At 36.9% G+C, this 21699-nt stretch overlaps 1 protein-coding gene across 4 annotated transcripts in view; it reads left to right on the top strand.

The window, feature by feature from the left end:
- The window catches only part of sema6cb (semaphorin 6Cb), a 154289-nt gene that overhangs the window by 8356 nt on the left and 124234 nt on the right, over positions 1 to 21699 (top strand). For 3 of the 4 annotated variants that reach the window (XM_081388412.1, XM_081388411.1, XM_081388409.1), the window contains exon 2: positions 13720 to 13812. The gene's annotated coding sequence lies outside the window, so the exon portion shown is untranslated. Of the gene's footprint in view, positions 1 to 9342; positions 9454 to 13719; positions 13813 to 21699 lie in introns of those variants that run through there. The other variant, XM_081388410.1, reaches the window with a different exon arrangement.

The raw sequence follows: 21699 nt of genomic DNA, 5'->3' as shown, positions 1-21699 counted from the left end.
GCAGAACCACAGCAGCCACAGATGGAGAGAGACAGAGAACTGGCCACTCCTGCAAAGCACGCTGAGATGGAGTGTGTCCAGACACTACACAAAGACAGAGATATGTTTGCAAATTAAGAGAGATTACACGCAGAAAAACGAAAGGCCGCTTGCTTGCTGAGTACAACAGCTTTGTTAATTACAAATGATGTTTCATTCATTTCCGTGTGCGTAATGAGTTGCGTGTAGGTGCTGCAAGTTAAGAGAAAATAGATTTGAAAATCCTCATCACCAACAGATGTCTGTTGAGGTCCAAAGCAGGGTTTTTTTTTTCCTTAGATGGCTATTTTGCCAAAATAGACATGACGGCGATTACATTTTTTCTATCAAAAGCTGTTGTCGCTTAGACTGTGATTACAAGGATTACCTGAATAATAATTTAATAATAATTAATAATTTATTAATAGTATGAATGCACTAATAATAAAATGTTATGTTATGGTCGATATTGTTTTTTTTCTTTTTCTTTTTTTTAAATGGTAGTTTTGGGCATCAAAATATTATAATATACACCATAAAGAATGGATCATTATGAGATTTGCTCAATATTACATTCAGTAGTGTTATTAAATTAGTGTTTTTAAGTGAGGTATAGATGATGCAAAGGTAATTGAAATATAAAATGTAGTGAAAACGAGCACGCTCAATAAAAAAAATCTACATTTATGATGGATACTTGTACATTATGTATTGCATGTTGCAATTAAAAGCAGTTATAAACCTGTCTTTAAATAGGTGAGACATTTGACCTTGTAAATATCATACATTTTTTTCTGTCAGTTCCATGAAAACAAAAAAACACCATGTGGATCACATAGTCACGCACACATTGTGATTCATGAGGAAAAAAGTTGCTGCCTACACAAACTGTCATCTTTAAGAATGGAAGTCTAGCTGAGTAATGCGAGCTAAATGGAGACTGATAACCATGTGAAATCGCTGGTGTGTGTCATTGTTTTTATTATTTCTTTTTTCTAGCGAATTTCGTTTTCCACATGATTATGGAGTCATGATTACTCCGTTTTACCTCATTTGAATATTCAACCATATCCTCAGCCTCCAGACTCCACACAGACACCTTTTTGTACTCGTCACATTTGAATGCTAAAATTCAAAGCTGAGCTCACTTCCACGGGCAAGTGTGTCCAAAACAGCTTTCCTCCTCAAACCGCCATCCAAAGCCAGCACCACCCCTCCTTCCCCCACCCCAACCTGCATTGCGAACTGCAGCTCTCGGTTTTAATTACTGTTCTCCATACATACAGGTTATTGATTGCCTCACTCCAGGGTGGTGGGCTTGGGGTTGCTCCAGATTGTGCTTTAAATGATCTCTTAATCACTTTATAATGGAACAACTCTTCCTGCTGCATTGATTACCTGCTTGTGCTGGAATTGTTGTGAGCCTTCAACTTTCTAATCTGGTTTTGAACTCTCTGGGCTCCTTTATAATATGTTTATTTCCCAGAATGCCTCGGGAAGGACGTAACGTTAACCGTTCTTCCCACTTGTGGTGGAAGATTAAGCATTGTTCATACATGGATAATCTGATATAGGATATTATGAAGCCATTTATGTTGCTTTCATCACCCTCTAATGAATTTAGACGATGGAATCTGATTTAAAGAGCTTCCTTCCAGGGATTTGCAATACTTCACATTTTTTAAATCAACTAGTCGGTGGGTTGACTGAACTGGAAGCCCTGGATAATTAACCTGCTTTCGGGTTCACCTGATGGAAGATTGGATGGGTTTCTGAGGGGGTGTTTACATAAGACTGGTTATTGTATTGCGCACAACAGAAGGGGGGCAGGGGTCTCGAGATGCACTTTTAAAATTGTGGAATGAATTTGAAGACTTTTCCATGAGGGCTTAGTTTGTACAAATAACGACCGCTATTAAGACATTTTGGCCTGGTTTCACAGACAGGGCTTAAATTAAGCCAGGATTAGGCCTTAGTTAATTTAGGGCATTGAAGTAGGTGTGCATCTTAAGACAAAACAATGGCACTGACATATTTTAAGATATGTCAGTGCAAGTGGTTTTCAGTTAATACAACTCAAACATAATTTTAGTCTGGGACTAGTTTAAACCTGGTCTGTGGAACTGGGGGTTAGTTTATTGTATCGTTTGATACTGGATATTTAATTGTGCATGTTAATTTACTAAATTTATTTCATATACTATACTAATACTATATTATTACTAAATATTTTTTTTTAGATTTCTTACTTATTTAATCTTTAAAAACACTACAATTTAAAAACACTTTTAAATGTAATCTTTAGCAAATCTCAAAATGGGATATCTATTTTTAATACTGTTTTTAAATGTTGTGATTCCTGAATTCATTAATAGCATTTAAAACAATAGTTTTTTTTTGTTTGTTTTTTTTTACTTTTTAGAACAAATAGTGTAAATGAATTGGTATAATTAGCATATCACCTTCTTGGTATCAGCCAGAATTTTAATATTGCTACATCTCTAAAATATAAACTATTAAGCCTCACTAAACGTCGGTTATTGATTCTGTGTTTGCTTTAATGCTGGAACTGACGATTGTTTTTTTTTAAAAAGTTCCCAAAGCTCCCAAAATGGGAGCAAGTAAACTCTCACAAATGGTGATACACAAACAAGCGAGACTCAGAGAAAGCAAAACTTTTAGCATTTAGCGTTTAGCATTATTGACATTCTCTGAGGGAGGAAAAAACCCTTTTATATATGTGTTATATATTACTCGCATGACGGTGACCTTTAAAAGTCTGAGTGTTTCAGGTTTGTTTGTGTTTTGTTTTGCTGTAACTTTTATAGGCGGCTATAAAGAGCATCTGAAATGCGCTCATCAGAGTTAGTGCTGGATAAATGACTTGACTGCCTCACTGCATGTTTTTAAAATGAAAATTTTTATGGCTCTAAAGAGTGAAACGGAGCAGGAAATTACAGCCTGAAGATAAGGAGATTCTTCTTCTCACAGAGGCCGTGGAATCTCAAGGTACCGCACCACCACCCGTCACTCAACCTGGACTAGCATTCATCAACCCCAAAACACAGCAAAAGTTCAATTTATTTTGTGTGTGCATTGGGGCACGCAGACTAAAACCTTGTATCGTGCAACTGAGTCATACATATATTTATATGACTCAGTTGCACGATACAAGGTTTTAGTCTGCGTTTTTGGGCACATGATAAATGCATGAATGTGTTTGCATTATAAACCTAGTCATATTTATTTAGAAGAATTTAAAACTGTCCAAATAAATTAGGTTGGAATTATAATACAGATAAATTGGTAAAGACAAAGTGTTTGGACACTTTTTGGTTGCTAAACGTTAGTGAAGCATATATCCACTAAAAGTCACCTTGGGACCAATGGTAATTGGTAATTGTAAATTTGCACAGAAAATTTATGTGAGTTCTGAGAAAAGCATAATGCCAACACGGTTTCATAAATATCTAATACAACGAGAATTACATGCATATCTAAATTGAATTTTAAGTGTGACAGTAGATATAGTTGTTTTTGCTGGAAATTCAGTAAAGAGTGGTTATTGTTGAACAAACATGCTGTAATGCCTATTTTTGGATAATCTGTTGAAATTCTTCGGAAATAAAAAGGATCTCATTTCATTTGATTTATTTGGACCTTGATGGATGTAAACCAAAAGATAAGATTATTCATACAAATCAAGTCTGTCATCAATGCAAAAACGGCTTCACATTATGTAACACTTAAACAATAAATCTATTATTTAAAAAGGATTTTTTTCAGATTCTAAAATCTGATTGTATGAGCCATTTTGAAATGTTTTGTACACTAGCCAATATACACACACACATGTGCCTGCATATCAGTTGAATTCCACATTAATGCGTAGGGGTGCAACGGATCAAAAAACTCACGGTTCGGATCGTTTCTCGGATCAGAGTCACGGATCGGATCATTTTTCGGATCAGCAAAAAAAAATTTTTTTTTAATTTAAAAAAACTACTTTTAAATGATTAAATTAAAATGTATAAAATCAACTTAAAATGCACAAGGCATAATATCTTCTTTTTAACATAATTAATGAAAAACAACTTAAAGTGCAACATAAAAAGGCATCTCCTTCCTTTAAACATGGACCAATGCTTGATGTGTTTCCACTGTCATATAGGGCTGTCAAAATTGTTCAAAAATGACGTTCGAATATTCCCTCTAAAAAACACATAGCCTATTCGAATTATTCGAACATCTGGTTGCGCATTTTGTAAATGACGCGCATTACGTCAATAACAGGACAAATTAATACAAAGAGACATAACTACTTGTATGGGTAGTTTATTTAAGTTTAAACATATTTGACAACGTATTACCTACACAAAAACAAGTAAATCAACTAATGGCCAAGACCGCAGACCTCACTCTCACTCGCAGGCACTCTTTCTCTCTCTCTCTCTCTCTCTCTCTCTCGCCGTTACCCATGCTGCGTTCACACCAAACGCGAAAAGAGTGTCTGGCGCGAGTGATTTCAATGTTAAGTCAATGTAAAGACGCGTTTACGCGCGTCTGGAGGTTTTGCGGCGCGAATGAGGCGTCACGCTCTCTGCGGTTCATAACGCTCGCCATGACCACGCTGTGTGTGGACTGAACATGCGCACAACTTTTTTTTCATAAATCAATCCGCGGATCACGTGTGTGCCGAACCGAAGATATTGATCCGAACGGATCACGGATCAGTGATGATCCGTTGCACCACTATTAATGCGGATAGTCAACCTTAAACATCTGTCCATGTCCTTCTATCATAAACATCATCCAGAAATTAAAATGTATCATTTAATTTCGTTTCTAATCATAAATGTTCTTTATTCTGTGGAACACAAAAGAAGGTATTGTTAAATGTCCAAACAGTGTGTTTTTTCAGTGAATGGCAATGGGGTCCAGTGTGGTTGTTTTGAACCCCATTGACATTTATTGTCATTAATCATTCTTCTTATGTCTTCTGTAGAAAAAAGTCATACAAGCTTGAAACTACAAGATATTAAGCAAATGATGACGCAATTTTTCAGTTTAATTTTTGTGTGAACTGCTAATTTAATAAAACTCTTGACACATAATAAATAACGTAAACCAGTCCTACCTGCTAATAGCCCTGCAAATATATTACTGTAACACAGTCTGTCTGTTTGTGTGTGTGTGTGCGTGATTCATCCTCAGGTGTGTTATAGTGTGAACTCTGTAGTGTACACCACTAGTGCGGTTTGCGAATCCCTTCAATTTCCAAGCCCCCTATAAATAGAAAGTTAGTATGACCTTTGTAGATACGACGAAGGCATTCTCGTGCAGTTCTGAGAAAGAGGCCGATCTGAGGTTTAAAGCTCAGTATCTTCTCTTCTTTGTACGTCTGAGGCAATTTCTGTGAGCGTGTGCAGATAACCTGGGTTTGGTTTGGACCCTGTTGAGTTTCAGATTAGAAACAGACGCCCCTCTCGCACAATGTTTCTGGAAACGCTCTTTTAGAGACTGGGGTTATTTTTAGGTCTGGCTGTGGACATGGGGGCCAGAATTGAGACTTGGGGAAGGGGTATAAAATAATCCCCCTGGCCCTCAGCCAGAGCGCTCACTGACTACCCCCCCCCCACCCCACACCCCACAACCGCCTCAGATTCCACAAGTATGTCCCACCGTTAACCATATGATGACTCAACTGTGCATGTGGGAAGGGAAATGCATGTACATCACAGTCTTTTTTGGTCTTTTATCCTTTCAAGCTATTTGTGATATAACAGGTACCAGCAAATATCTCTCTCCCACAGACACGCACACACACATTTCTGGTGTAGTGCTTCCAGGCTGCTTCATTTGATCTCGCTTTATTGCTTTCTCACATTATCTGTGTGTTGGCCTGCAGCTCATCCCTGCGGAGCAATCTCTGATGTATGAAAAACAACTCACCATAAACACATTTCAACCACAGAGACTGATATTACCCCTAATGCATCTCTCACTACAGGCATATACCCAGATATTCTCATTCTCTCTCTCTCTCTCTCTCTCTCTCTCTCTCTCTCTCTCTCTCTCTCTCTCTCTCTCTCTCTCTCTCTATTCCCTTGTGTCAGCATATATAGTGATCACAGTGGATATTACTTGGGGGCGTTCAAAACTCCATGAAATAATGAAGTCTGCCCCCATCCCATCCACCTCTCCCTCCAGACGGATCCCCTAAAAATATCTCCAGTGTATCTCATCATCATATACTAACAGTAACTGGACTTCTTCCCTAGGGTGTGTCAAATGGAATATATGAGCTTAAATATAGGGTGAAAATGGGCTTACAAGCCTATTTAGTTGGCTTTTGAGGTCGTTTTTGCTACATGAAGCCCTTTTTTTGTAGCCTCCCCCCCCCCCCCCCCACCACGGATAATCTATATAGCTGCATGATTTGGTAAACAAATACTATTATATTTTTTGGGAAATAATGCAATTGCGATTTGAATTGTGATATTATAAACATTCACATCTCATATTTTGCTTGGCTAGAGTAAGAAAAAAAAGTATTAAAGAAAATAATAGTATCAGCATTAATATTAAATTAATATTAGCAATATCATATATATTTTATATATTTATTATTTATTTGTTTTTAAACACCTTTACCCAACATATTAGATATAAATAAGTGAACAGTTTGTCAATGGCTACAAATGATATGCACATGAATATTATTATTATTACTATTGAATATTGGAATTTTAATAGGAATTTATTGTCATAATTTCTTCTGTTACATTGCTGACATCTCTTCCTTTTCTGTCTCAGTGTTGTTATTTATTTGTATAATGACTTAATTAAAGGAAATTTGTAAATGTCAGAATTCACATTATAAGCACATTAATGCATATTAACTCACATTAAAAGGCACATTATAAGCAAATTGGAGTTTGTGTGGAGCATTCAGCTCTGAGACTGCTTAAAATACTGTGTCTGGAGCTCCTTTTTATTATTTTATTTTAATTAATTGTGCAACCCTAAATGGTAGCATAATTTATAAGAATCTGAAAAAATAAAATATCTGCGTCGAGGTTACGACATGGGCAAGACCTTTCAGAAGGCTCCTTTACCTTTTATGCCCTGTTAATTAACTGGTGGCTGTAGCATACGTGACCAATGAATGTGTCCCTCAAAAGCTCGCTGAGCAAACCATTCAGCCACAGTTAACCATAGCGCTTGGCGGTACAGCAACGCTGCTTTCAGTTCAGATTTAGATGATTATTTTTTTGGTTATTTCTCAATTAGCATGATAATAGCGCGTAGATAGACGGGAAGAGCTAATCTCATTCCTCTGTGACGATCGGCAGGTTATTATCACGCAGAATGCACCATCAGTTAAACTAACATGCTGAACTGCTCTATAAATCTCTCATATCACACACCACCAGAAGATGGGAAAGGGACAATGGCAGATTGTACTTCACTTTAACCCTCTGATGGTCTTCGTTTAGCAGTCACACTGGGGGCCTTCCCGGTCATAAATGACCGGACACCTAAAAATGAAACTTCCTCCATCCCAGTAAAAACCAATGCAATTTATTTTTGTTCTATAATATTTATTCTTTTTAATTTAGAATTTTGAGACAATTTGATTGAACTTATTAATATTTATGCAATATTTATAGTCCATTTTTTGACATTGAAAATTATTATTATTTTTTTTTTTTTTTTGATTTAAAAAAAAAAAAAATTCTATGCAGTATTTTCGGGTAAAATAGAGACTAGGCTTTCAGAAAAAAAATAAAATAAAAAAAAATTCATCAATTTATTAATCATAAAATTAAATAAAACATGATATTGCATGGGTTTACCACTAGATGCCTGTATAGCTCTAAATGGAGATGTTTGTGAATTCTAGTTGTTTTTGGACCAAATTACTTACTTTTAAGATGTGGATTGAATGTATTTTTTTAGAAATTCTCAAATAATACTTTTTGCCAAGGTTTATAACATTTTATTAATTATTATTTTAATAATTTAATAATTATTATATTAATTATATATACATATATTAATTATAATTATTAGTTATGTTATGTTTTTCACTCTTGATGTTTTAGAGCTTCACCCCTTCATTGCTGAGCATTTTTTTTCTGCATCGTGGCTGATTTGTAGAGAATTTTTGTGTTTTTGTCAATTTCCCATTCATTTCCTATGGGGGTAATTTTGACCGAAGACCAAAATCATAACAAATTTTTTTACGACCACTTTGCATGCTCGGATCATGATCTCAATTTTTTTGTGTGTTCACATACCTAATGCCAGAAAAGTCACCAAGTTTCGTAACATTCTGATGAAGCTGTGATTTTTAAAAATTCAAAACAGATTTTTGTAATCTGAATTTATTGGTGTGTATGTGTATAAACGTGTGTTTGTATGTGTGTGTGTGTGGGTGTGTGTGAATTTTTTGCACTCTTGATGTTGTAGAGTGTCACCCCTTTACTGCGGTGTACTTTTTTTTAGAATCGTGTCCGATTTGTAGATTGTACAGACAAAAATTCAGAGAATTTTTGTGTTTTTGTCAATTTCCCATTCATTTCCTATGGGTCGGTCATTTTTGACCGAAGACCACGAGTGTGACTATTTTTTTTACGACCACTTAGCATGCTCGGATCATGACCTCAATTTTTTTTTGTATTCACATACCTAATGCCAGAAAAGTCACCAAGTTTCATAACCTTCCGATGAAGCTGTGATTTTTAAAATTTCAAAACAGAAAATTTTTCGGTCAGAAATGACCGAGGACCATCAGAGGTAATAATATTATGTTTCTTTAGCAAAATCGTTTCCACAGCTATTATTCTGTCGTAATAGTCTCCTGGTGGGTCTCATATAAAAAAGAAGAGCGAGAGAAAGATAGCGACACTGCGCGTATAGTGTGATTTCAGGTTAGCAGCCGAAAGAATATGTTAATCTAAAAGTTTGATCTCCTGGAATGACTCATTTCAGTTTGATGATTATTTTTTCCAGTGAAAATTAAGGTGCTATGCTTTCCTCCCAGGCTGCATCAAGACCACCCTGCAGTGTTTTAAGTGAAGTTACTTTAAAAAAAAAACAACAAAAAAAAAAAACGTTTGACCTCTTTTAGACAAAGTCTACATATTCTTCATGAGTCCTGATGCAGCCTGACTGGGTCGAAAGGTCAAAGGTTAAGCAGGAGCAATGTGTTCTGAATACCAAAGCCATTGATTTTTTTTCCAGAGGGAAGTTGAAGGTGGAAGATGACCAGGGTCAAATCGTTTGCACTCTGAGAGGGGGAAGAAAGATGGAGAGAGAGGGGGAAATGGTGGCCTGACGTCCTCAACTGGCTGAAATAGAATCCTGACCTACATCTCTGTTTTTTTGGGGGAACGGAAACAACTACTGCCAAGTTGTTCCTGGCAAGTGGTAAAGGTTTTAAAAGTTGTCGGAAACATTAGTGGATGGGATGGAGATAACTAATTTTGATGACATTTTGCAAGTCGGAGATTTTTGTTTGTATTGATTGGTGTTTTTGATGCCTGTTTTGGTATTCAGCGAGGACCATTCAGTGATCATCTGTGATCATCTCACTAAAGTTTCATAAGACAACTAGGAATGCATGATGTAAAAGCCTAAATTCAAACTGTTCATCATATAAAGTGATTGTGTCTCCAGAAAATTGACTACAGTTCATATGGATTAGTTTTACGATTTCTTTATGAGAGTTTTGAAGCGTCAAAATGGTAGTTGCATAGACTGTCAGTGGAGGAACAGAAATCTCTCTGATTTCATTTAAAATCTGCTTTTGTGTTCCAAAGATGAACGAAAATCTGGAAGGACATGAGGATGAGTAAATAATAACAGAATTTTCATTTTTGGGTGAACTAACCCTTTAAAAATGATTGATTTTAGTTTTTTTTTAGTGTTTTATTTTTAATTAATTACACAATATTGTATCTAATCATATTGGACAGAATCAGTACATCATTAAAGACAAGAGACTTGAGCATTATTTAGTCTCAGGATTACATTAATCTTAGTAGTGTGTGTGTGTGTGTGTGTGTGTGTGTGTGTGTGTGTGTGTGTTTATCCTGATCTGTGTGTTTTGGTGAGATGATGTCCATGCGTTATTTATCATTAGTACGACACCCCAGTGATCTCCTCTCTCCAGAGATTGATCTGGGATGATGAGACCTCCCGCCTCAGGCTCTCTGACTAAATCAAACTTCAGCGGCTCAGCGAATCAGACGTTCCTTTCAGGAAATTCTCTTAGCTTGGGCGAAACTCAGCTTGTGCACATTTCCTCGCGGTTTGGATGGATTTGGTTTATGTCTTTAAATAGATTCTAAGGAGAAGCCAAAAATTTGCGTTTTCATTGAAAGCTATAGCTAAGATGTGCTGTATTGGAGTGTGATTTAAATAAGCAGCAGTACTTGAGTACAGAGTAAAAAAAAAAAGGAAGACCAAGCCAAGCTGTAGTAATAAAATCACTCTCTACAGTTAATCTACGCACATAGATGTTGGAATGCTGCCTATGGCTCACTCAGATTTGTTTTGTCATTAAACGTTTCCAGCATTTTCTTTTTTCCCACTTTTTTTCTCCTTCGGATATAAATTTAGACTTGGGTGAGATTCTTTCTGAATGACCACATGCCCAATTTTAAAAGCAGATAGATAAAAGTTTCAAAGCAACTTTTGCTTGTGAAAACTAGCAGGAAAAATGAGTGAAACGATATGACAATCCATAAAGAGTCTGATATTCCTATGGTACTGATATTTGGTCATTCGGAAATTCCGGTGACCAGAGGAAGATCTCAAATCTGTTTTCCTATTTTCTATCAATACGCATAACTCCAGATTATTGCACGAGAACTGGCTGTCCTGTCCTTTTAGTTTTTGAACAGTGAGGCTCTTTGTAGAAAAAGCATCTGCTAAATTGCAAGCATTTAAATAATGTGAAAGACATTTGGATAATGTAATAGTGCTGTTTTTTTAAATGGAACTCCTAATGTATACTGAAGTCTGCAGTGGCACACAACTCCAATAAGTCTCTGGCTGAACTCCTAAAAAGCATCACGTAACCTCTAAATATACTGTTATTGATGCACTTTAGTTGTTTTTCTCTGGTTCTATTCAGTATGCTCGTGGCTGAAGTCATGTAAAACGTATCAGCATCATGTACACTCTGACTTTTAAGCATGAGGTTTTTAGATGAAGGTTTTGGAAAAAATACAGGATGGATGGTTTAGCTGTTAGCCCTTTCCTCCCCGACAGCCTCGCAGTGAACTGTAAGGAGCGAAGGTTGACCAGCTGGCCAGGGTTCTTATCAGGGTTTGTGCTTTAAAAGCCTTTGAGGAATGTTGGCGGAGCGCCACTCGTATTCTGTACACTGCAGACTGTGGGTTTACAAGGACTGTGCTTGGAGAAACATTTTTGTTGAAATGCTGATCTAAGATCAGGTTTCCTATTCCTCAGCAGTAGTCAAACTGTACTGTTATTTATTTTATTTTTTTGCATTGATCCAGACATGGTGTGCTTTGAGGTGTTGGCTCTGAAGGTGTAAAGTCCATTGCGCTTGGATTTATGATGCTTTAAAAGAAAAGTCATACAAAGATGGAACAAAATGTACTTTATTTACTAATAATCTTGAATGAGTCGGTGAGTCGTATCGTATTCGTGAACAAATTGTTTTGTTCGATTTGTGGAAAGGATTAACAGGCTCAGTGGAAAGAACTGGCACAAAAGAACAAGTCATGAACGAATTAGATTGATCCGTTTCTTGAATCCGACTCAATGATTGGGTTGCACACAGTGGATTGAGTTATTTTGCTCACTGGAGATGAAGATAGTTTGTGAATAATGTCCTTTGTTGAGGAACAGTGTTGGTCTGTTGCTCTGTTCCTCACAATATGACTTGGAAAATAGCACACGTTGTATTGAATAATTTTAAAACTTTTTTTTTTAAGCTTAAAGTTGGCATAAAAATGTAAATTCATATTCTATATCTTATTGTGAACAATTTATCTGTGCACATGTTTCAATTTAAATGTTTTATATTTTTTAATTTGATTATACCTCTTAATGTTTAATCAAAATGTCATAACTGGAACTTCCAGTAAAGATAACAGACTTCTCATATGTGACGCATACGCTCTGATGTGTCACAATACAAAAGAAAAGATCTGTCACTATATCTGTTTAACTGTGACTTTAACAGACATGGTCACTGTGTGAAGATGCACCAAAAATATCTCCTTTTTTATGTTCCACTGAAAAAGTAAACAACATATGGGTTTGGAACAACTTGAGAGGGAGAAAATAATGGCAGAATTTGCAGTGTGTGTGTGTGTGTGTGTGTGAGAGAGAGAGTGAGAGAGAGAGAGAACTGTCCCTTAAAAAAATCTTGCATTTTCCACACTGAGCTTTGGATTTCACCCAAATCCAGTCTTTTTCCTTGAGTACATGCAGAGAAGATTTGTGTCAAGCACTGACCAGGTGATTTTCTTCACTCTTCAGTCTGTAAATTTAAATTGGAAAACAAATGATAAAAATGCTTGTATGTAATATTTGTATAATAGCCACTTTTACACTCTCATTCTGTTCATTATTACTTCAGCCATTTGAAAGCCGTTTAACAAATTCAGGTAGTGCTGCAGAATTTGCTGAATTAAGAGACCGCTCTACATGAGCATAACTAATTCACATTGCCCTGGAGGGGATTTGCAAGTTGAGAATCATTTTGCAATATTAAACATGGCTGTTATTAGATCAATTGTTCTTTTTTTGTAATTCATATTACTCTCTGGTGATACAAGATGTTGCAGTATTGCATTTCCTCGGTGTCTGCAGCCTGTCTTTATGTAAAATGGGGTGAGAGACAGAGAATAAGGTACATAGAGAGAGCTAAAGAGAGGCAGACAGACTGACCAAGAGAATAAGGAGATGCAGCTGAGACAGGAGATTTGTTGAGACACGGGTGCTGTCAGTAAGGAGCTGGCTTGAGCTAGTGTCTCATTCTCACACAGCAGATTGGACGAGCAGATTGCGCTCTGAGATGCCCTGAGATTTGGGCAGCTTCCGATGGGGGATTTGTAGAGATTTGGTTAGAAATCTGCCCATTATGAATGTTAAGTGAAAAGCGCGTTCATCATCTTCTCAGCAAAGACATTGTTTTCTCTAAGCGCTCGTTCTGTTAGTTTTGGATCTGTGTCTTAGTGTCACAGTCCTGGGATGACAGTCTATAGCTTCATTAACTGGTGGTGATCACACAAACAGACATTTTATGAATGAAAAGGCCTAATTTGTGTGTCTGTGGAGATAGGAACAAGTAGGCTTCAGATGTAGCAGAAACTATGGTTTGATGGTATCCGCAAAAATATTATGCAACACAACTGTTTTCAACATTAATAATAATAAGAAACCACCAAGTCAGATTTCTGAGGGATCATGTGAAACTGATGAATGGAATAGCCTAATAGCTGCTGAAAATTCAGCTTTGCCATCACAGGAATACATTGCATTTTAAAATATACTGAAATAAAAAAGGTTATTGTAATTTTTAAGAAATATTTCAGAATTAATCTAAAAAAAAACAAAAAAAAACATCTTACAGACCCCAAACTTTTAGTAAAATTATGGCCAAATCAAATCTGGTGTTCACCACTGATCAATTATTGTTGTCTTTGTTCTTAGGTCGGTTGAAGAATGTCTCAGCTTTCTTAAGTGATCCAGACCTTTATCCTCAAACGACTGCAGTCCTGCTGTCTGATTGGATCATCTTTTGAGGTAAGAACCTGTGGGAATAAGTTTATTGAATTGGTTAAAGTCACTTAAACAATTTATTTTGTTTTCTCCTCGCGTCCTGCTCTTTTGTTGAAATTTTGCTTGAAGAAGAGGTGAGCCCTTCTGAAGGACAATGATTTGATTTGACAGAAAATTGAAATATCATCCAACTTCATTATTTTGGCTGGACTATTCACCCGAGGCCATCAGCGTCTGTTGATTTTTAGAAGCATACAAATATAATTTAAAGGAAACATCTGACAATCTGTCAGATAATCTGTTTAAATCAAGTCTCACGGCGAGCAGGCGACAAACGATAGAAAAGTATCACAGTTGGAAAGGGTAACGGGGAGATTTTGAAATGCATTGAAAAAGAGAAACAAGCGGATGACGAAATCGGAGAGAGATCACTTAAGAGAAGACAAAACAGATGAGACGGGAGACGTGACATGAAGAGTGGAAAAAAATCAGCTGGAAACACACATGCATCACAGAGCACCTGTGCAAGGCCCTTTTACTCATGCCCCCTGTCTACCCAGATATCCCTTAGAGATCAAGACGCATCCCACAAGGCTGGAGAGCAGAGCTGGTGGTGACAGGCTCTGTCGGCCGGCTGCGGGGAGCAGATGGCTGGCCAGATGCAGGGTTGCGTTTGACCTTGGGCCCCGTGGAAGGCTAAACATCATAGGCGTCCTCCGGCGCTTCCACCTTTCTGCCGCTCCATGGAGCCGCTGCTCTGCTCTGACAGCTTATGGTTGTTTTATTTAGATGAGCCATATGGAGCTATTATGTGCTCCATCGTTTAACTGCTATCAATATTCCCAGTGTAGTTTATCACCCGATGTGTATTTGAACAAAGACGAGTTCAAGTCCTCCAGACTGTCCAATCCATGACCATGACCGAAGAGATACGGCATGAGATATGACTAATCACATTCAGCTTTGTGCACAGATAGAGGGGGGGTGGGGGTGGGGGGTATAATTGTGGTCAGCTGATGCAGACTCTATGGAGGGGATCTTAAGTAAAGCCAGGGACACACTTTTACGACTGTAAGGCCGATGAATGTATGAATTATAATTTGAATGTAATATTTTATTATGAATGTAATTTGATTCTTACGACTGATCATGCCCAAACTCGCAGAGTCAGAGATAGTTGCACACAGTTGGTGTTTAAAATCTGCTCCAGTCGTTGGAAACAGTCTGTAAGTGTGTTCAGTTCAGTCTTAGAATGTTTCAGCTAGTCGTTAAGTGTGTTCACAGCTTAAGTCAGTGATGCAAAGGATTATAAGCACGCATGCCATCTTCCGGATTATTTTTCCCCTTTCTCTCTAAAAGTGTGTGACAATTTCAGTTAGTGCTGCATGGTAAATCCCAAATAATCACGATTACTTTTATGGGTGCTGCGATTAACTGTGTAAAGTATAATTGTTTACACCATATTTTTTTTTTATTTTTTTTATTCTAAATTCTCACCTTGTTTTTATTGTTTCTTACATGAAGAATATGACGTGCAGTTGTTATAGTGATACGCCAATATATATATATATTTTTTTTAATTTTCCATTTCCAATAAGCCACAATTATTTTTTTTAACTGATAAATGTTTGATTATTAAAATTCTATACTTTTTTTTCTTTAGATTTAATTTATTTAAACTAAAATCAATAATTTTAAATACTACAATTCAAGCATCACAACATTATAATGTACAGTATGGAAAATGGATATTTATTTTTAGATTTTCTAAACATTACATTTAAGGGTGTTATTTCATTAGTGCTTTTAAAGATTCATTTTAAGTGAGTGTTAGATGACAGCAAAGATTTGAAAATCTCACTGCACACAATTGGATAACACTACGACCAATCACAACAAGCCCCATACGCTTGGCTACCAGCGGAGCTAACTGGTAGATTAGACTCTTGCCTTATCCGGTCGGCAAAACAGCAAAAACGTCCTTCTTGCAATGGAATGATTTGAGCGCTGTCTTCTGTTCCGCTTTTAGATAAAAAACCAAGTCTAACTCGTTCATTGTAGCGGCCAAAGCCGTTTCAAACAACTGGTGTTCATCCATAGCCATCTTGCATTGTTTACTAATGACTTCGAAGTCACAGCGCTGTCATCATCTGTTTAGCTCGCCTCTGGCCCGCCTATATCAGATAACCCGATGTGATTGGTGCAGCTCGGATACAAGGGCATATTTAATGAGCATCATTACTCGACGCCAGAGTAAACTCGCTGACCAAATTCAACTTGTGCTCTTATGAGAACTGGTTTTCCAGGGTAGTATTTTGGCAGAAACTATGGTAAATTATTTTGAGGCTGCACAAAATAATTATTAACTACAAATCAAATCCGTATTAATAATCATAATTACAGTGTCTAGAGAAATAATCGTCAGTAATTATGCAATTCTAATCTTGTTTTAGCCATCATATAGCTAATCTGATTTATTTAATTATACCACTTTATTTTCTCACTAAGGTCATTGCAGTGTATCCTTCAGGAGAGCGTCTGTTTCCTAATAGCTTAATGGCTTTTAGTACACTTTTACCAAGTGCAATGTCTAACAGTTTACTAATTTTTCCATTTAAACATTTGTGCAGTGGTGGTCACAGATATGTGCCGTGCTAATGGTTCCTATTCTCACAGTTTTCTTCAGAAATTCATAGCACCATTCATTTATTTGCTAACATAAAAAGTGATGCTGATAGACGTTTTTGGATCTCCATACAGACACAGGCCATACTCTGCTCCTCCACTTTTTAGTCTTCATTCATATTCATCAAAGTACAGTTTACTCTCCAATCTCTGAAGATAGCTGATCAAACACTTGGTGACACAAAAGACAGAAGTGAACTTATTTTCTTCATTTTTTGAATCAAGTTTGAGAATGTTTGATGGCTTTCCAGCAGCTTTAAAAACAACAATTCATCTCAACCTCAAGCCTACCTGACAATTGAAATAACCTCAAATGGTGAATCTGGCTCCACGTCATTTTTGTCAACAAATACTCTTCCCCTCATAATAAGTTTATTTAACCACAGGTCAGCAGAATGGGCAGATGCCAGCAGAGGGTTTGGTCCACCATAGCTTTTTACTGATTTATAAATTCTCTCTCATGGTTTATCACTCTCATTAATGTCAGCACCTGCTGTAGTGGGGCTCTATCTGTCTGCCCGCAGGCCCTGCAGCTGTGCACTGAGCTCAGGCAAACTGCCCATCAGTCCTGCCCCCTCCACCCATCCACTCCACCAATAAGCATTTGGCTGAGGTAGTTGTAAAAACCTTGCTAGAATCAGGTGCACTTGTTCTGTTGATTGTAAATATGTATTTATCATGGTCTTTGTAAGCACATTAAAGTACATTTGGCGTGAAAAAAGTAATCACAATGAAAATTTAGGCATAGGAAACCTGGGAAACACAATTGTCATTATGTGAAAAGTCAAAAATATAATTCATAAATCAGTCATATTATAAAAAAGTAAAAAATGACAAATATTGTCTCTGTGAAAAAGTAATTGCCCCTATAGTCTTCAAAACCTAAAAATTATAGTTTGAGTGAGTCCGAGACTCTTATGCCTGGTTCAGATTACACGATTTTAGCCCGATTTTGGCACAATCTGTCTCGTATAGTGTTTCATAGTGGGCGACAACCTACGTCGCGTCTGCGATGCTTCACGACATCACAATAAAAAGACTAGCATGTTTAATTTATTTCGGTCCTCCACAACGGGTTCTGTCAAGAGTGTGTGTGTGTGTGTGTGTGTGTGCGCGCGAGTGAGTGAGTGAGTGAGCGAGTGTGTGTGTGTGAGTGCGTGCGTGAGTGAGTGCGTGTGAGCGTGTGAGATGGCACACGATGACTGGTCAGAAAGCAACTTGTAGACTGACATGTTTCTTGTCCACGACACGACAAGATTTTAGGGGTCGACCGATATGTAATTTTCAGGGCCGATGCCGATACCGATTATTACTAATCAAGTAGACCGATAACCGATATTTTGAACCGATATATAGCCTATGTCTAGTGTAAAAATGTAAATTAATGTCAAAATTAAGAATAACAAAGGGTTTTGACATATACTTTCTTTAAATGTTTTTAAACATATCTTTAAATCTGAGAACTGTTAATAATAACAATTAAATTTTAGTAATCAAAAAGAATTTCTAATGAATTGAAATCATCAAACTTATTCAATTTATTTACAGTTTAACAAAAATAACATTGTAGGGCCCTATGAAAAAACGAACTTTTATTTTAACGGGTTGGCGTGGAGATCTTTGCATTTCTGTGTTTATGATATGACGATAGCTTTTCTCAGTTGAAGCATTAAAAAGCTCATAAAGCGACTATGGAGATGATGTTTATGCAATCATGTCCTCATATAATGATGCAGCTGAGGCTGAAAACACCTCAAGCGTCACGTGTGTGTGTGTGTGTGGTAAATGAAATCACTTGTCTTCGCCATTCATTTAGAGACACGCAGGATTCATTTAATTTAATTAGTCTTTTTGTGGTTTGAAATTCGATTTGATTTTATACTGACCTGCTTTTTAATTAGATTTTTTAAGTTGACAAATTCTGTGACATTCCGCTTTATACAGTAAATTCCGTTTTTATGACTGGATTCCGTCCGTGTTTTTTGCATCGCGGAAATCACAGGGCCCTATATTGAGGTGTTTTGCAACTTCAGTGTAGTGATTTATTGCAACTTCAGCAAAGTCTGCTGCTGCCTTAACTTTGAGAGAAAACTGATGAGTGATCAGTGATGCAGCTCTAGTCAGCAAGTGCTTTCGGTGTGAGACTGCAAAACTTTCAGTGCCTTCAGCTTTCCGCGTTGATTGGCCGGACTCATGACTCCCAACAAATCAGATGGGCGGGGACATTGGTCTAGTCAACAGAGTGGTGAGTTCCGACAGAGGTGGCTGCGTCAGAGCCAAAAATAACGCATTTCAAAATTAATTTATTTTATCGGCAAATCGGTTTTGAAAATGGCCGATAGCGATAACCATAAAATGCTTAATATCGGCGCCGATAATCGGTCGACCCCTAGTCAAAATCGTGTAATCTGACACAGTGAACAGATTAGTGAACCAGGCATTAGTGGTGAATATTCCCAAAAGCGGTCAACATTTCTTAAAGGGCATAATGGCACCTCATCTGGAAAGCTATAAATGATCATAGACAAACTTTCAAAGAACTACAGGCTTCTCTCGCATCAGTGAAGGTCACATTCCATCACTCAGCAATAAGAAAGGGAATGTGCAAAAATGGACTTTATGGAATAGTAGTAAGGCAAAAACTTCTGTTCATTAAGAAGAACATCAAAGCTTGTATCATGTTTGTTATTAAGCATGTGATGACCCCAAAACCTTGGTTTATTCTATTGACAAATGAGTCAAAATGTTACTTTTTGTAAGGTGGTTGTCTACCTGTATCAGTTGTCAAGCAAATACAGCAGTGTATATTGTAATAATGTGATCATGATGCCTACAGTGTTTTGCTGCCTGTGGTGACCTCGGTGACTTATCATTGAAAAGTAGCTTGTATTGTCCCATATACTAGATAACTCTTTAAGCGATTGTCCGAGCATCTGACCGTGAGCTGAAATGTAATTGTATGATGCAATAATCCAAAACACAGAGTCATGTTGACATCTGAAGGACTGCAAAGAAACAAAGACTCAGATCAAATTAAAGGTGATTGCCGTTGATGCTGTTTAATGTTGTCTAGCCAGATATTAGATTTAAGGGTGGCATTTACTTTTTATCAGGGGTGATGGGAGTCTGTGTTAGCCAATTTCACCCAATTAAATTTTCTCTTGGCTTCCCTTTGTGCAATATTGTTTTGTTCTCCAAATTGGCAGTTGCTCGGGGGGCAAATACTTTTTCACAGCAATGTATGTCAATAATAAAACGGCAGTAAAATAAATACTGGATACAAAATATTGCTTTATAAGCTTTATAAGAAGCTAAGTGATTATTCAAATTTAGTTTTTTCGGGGTGCAGAACTAAATATGGTGTTAAAAGAACAAGCAGAGTGGCAGGAGGAGGAGGAGAAAAGAAGGGTCAAAACCAGCGTCCCCCCTCCTTCTGTTATTATTCACAAATTGATTTCTTAGGACCTGGCGCCGCATTACACTTTGTTTGTGCATTGTGTGTGTTTTCTGCTGCCTTTAGTTTGTCTGTTAATCCATCAGCGCTGGTGTTGGGGAGGGGGAAAAGCTTGCACATTCGGAGCCAGGAAGCACCTCCTGGCTCATCTGTGCCCTTTAATCCTGAGAACAGCCATGCTGGTGAGATTGCAGGCCCCTCGGTGTCTCTCCTTCTGGAAACTTCAAAGTCAGGCATTGGCGATTTGGAAGACAGGGAGGCAAAGTCTGCAGGGAGCCTTCATGCAGGTCAGCCCAAATCTTTAGCTGAGAGCCCCTGGTTCAGTGCAGGTGGATCTAAGGCCTGCACTGAGAGAGGGAGAGGTGTTGTTAGGCAGATGGACCGGGATTAACCCCCTCTGCCACCACCACCACCAGATCACCAGCCATCTTTGAATTATGACTGTTCCCTCTCTCTTTATGTCTCTCAGCTTTTCAGAAGGCAGAACTGTGAATAACAGATCAATATTATTTCTTTATGCAGCTATGTGTCATAAAAGACATTTAATGTCTCTGTAATAGTCAGAAGTCTTTTCTGTATTATTCGATACTGGATAAGTGGAGGGTGAACCAACTGTAGGCTGAATCTAGTTAGAAAAATACTTAGTTAAAGCAGACATGTTTTGAGAGAATGTATTGAATTAAGTGTATTTTTCTTATCTCACTGACAATTTTTGTTTCTTATTTCTTGTTTGAAATATATAAACTAAATTTATGTAGAGCTATGATTTTTAAGCTATAACAATATTTTTGTTATTATTTAATAATAATAGTAGTAATAATAAACAATTATTTAATTTTATCAGTTATTATAGTAAGTTGTTATAATACTCTACCGTTCAAAAGTTGGGCCAGTAAGATTTTTAAATGGTTTTGAAATTCTCTTATACTCACCAAGACTGCATTTATTTTACCAATAATACAGTAAAAACTATAGTATTGTGAAATATTACAATTGGAAATAACAAATTTCTATTTTAATATATTTTAAAATGTAATTTATTCCTGTGATGTCAACGCTGAATCAACAGCCATTACTCTAGTTTTCAGTGTCACATGATCCTTCAGAAATCATTCTAAAATGCTGATTTGATGCTCTTTTTATTCTTATCAATGATAAAAAAAAAATGTTGTGCTGCTTAATGTTTTGTGTAAGCTGTTCAGGATTCTGTGAATTTTAAGTTCAACATGACCATTTTTGTTTAAATATAACTTTTGTAACATTATAAATGTCTTTTATTGTTACTGATCTGATATTCTGTAATAAATCTGATGTTATTAATATTATTCATTTATTATTCATTATATATTTTCTTTTATTCAGAAAGATGCATTAAATTGAACAAAAGTAACAATAAATGACATTTATAATGGAGTTGCCTAACCTTCCTGTTCTGCCCGAGGAAATATAATTGAACAACTTATTTCTTCAAGCTGTAAGACTGACCCAGAACTTGTTCACCTTTATTACCTGGCCAAAAAGAAAGTTCGAATTGGACCTGAGGATGCACTGTGATGTCGATGTTTGAACTCATGTTGTTCTCAGGGAGGCAGGGACACCACAACGGGTGCTGTGGGGATTCACAAACACAAAGGAGTGGCAAATTCATGAAAATGAAACGAATGAGGTTAATACAGCTTGTTTTATGCAGAGATCCTTGAGGATGACATTTGTTGTCTTGCATGAAATGTAAATGAAGGAAAGGCTTGCTTCAAGATGTCTCAGAGGGAGGC

The sequence above is a fragment of the Scardinius erythrophthalmus genome (assembly GCF_964197995.2).
Source record: "Scardinius erythrophthalmus genome assembly, chromosome: 16".
Classification (NCBI taxonomy): Eukaryota; Metazoa; Chordata; class Actinopteri; order Cypriniformes; family Leuciscidae; genus Scardinius; species Scardinius erythrophthalmus.
The sequence above is the reverse complement of the archived record's forward strand: the minus strand, read 5'-3'. Positions and strand labels throughout refer to the sequence as shown.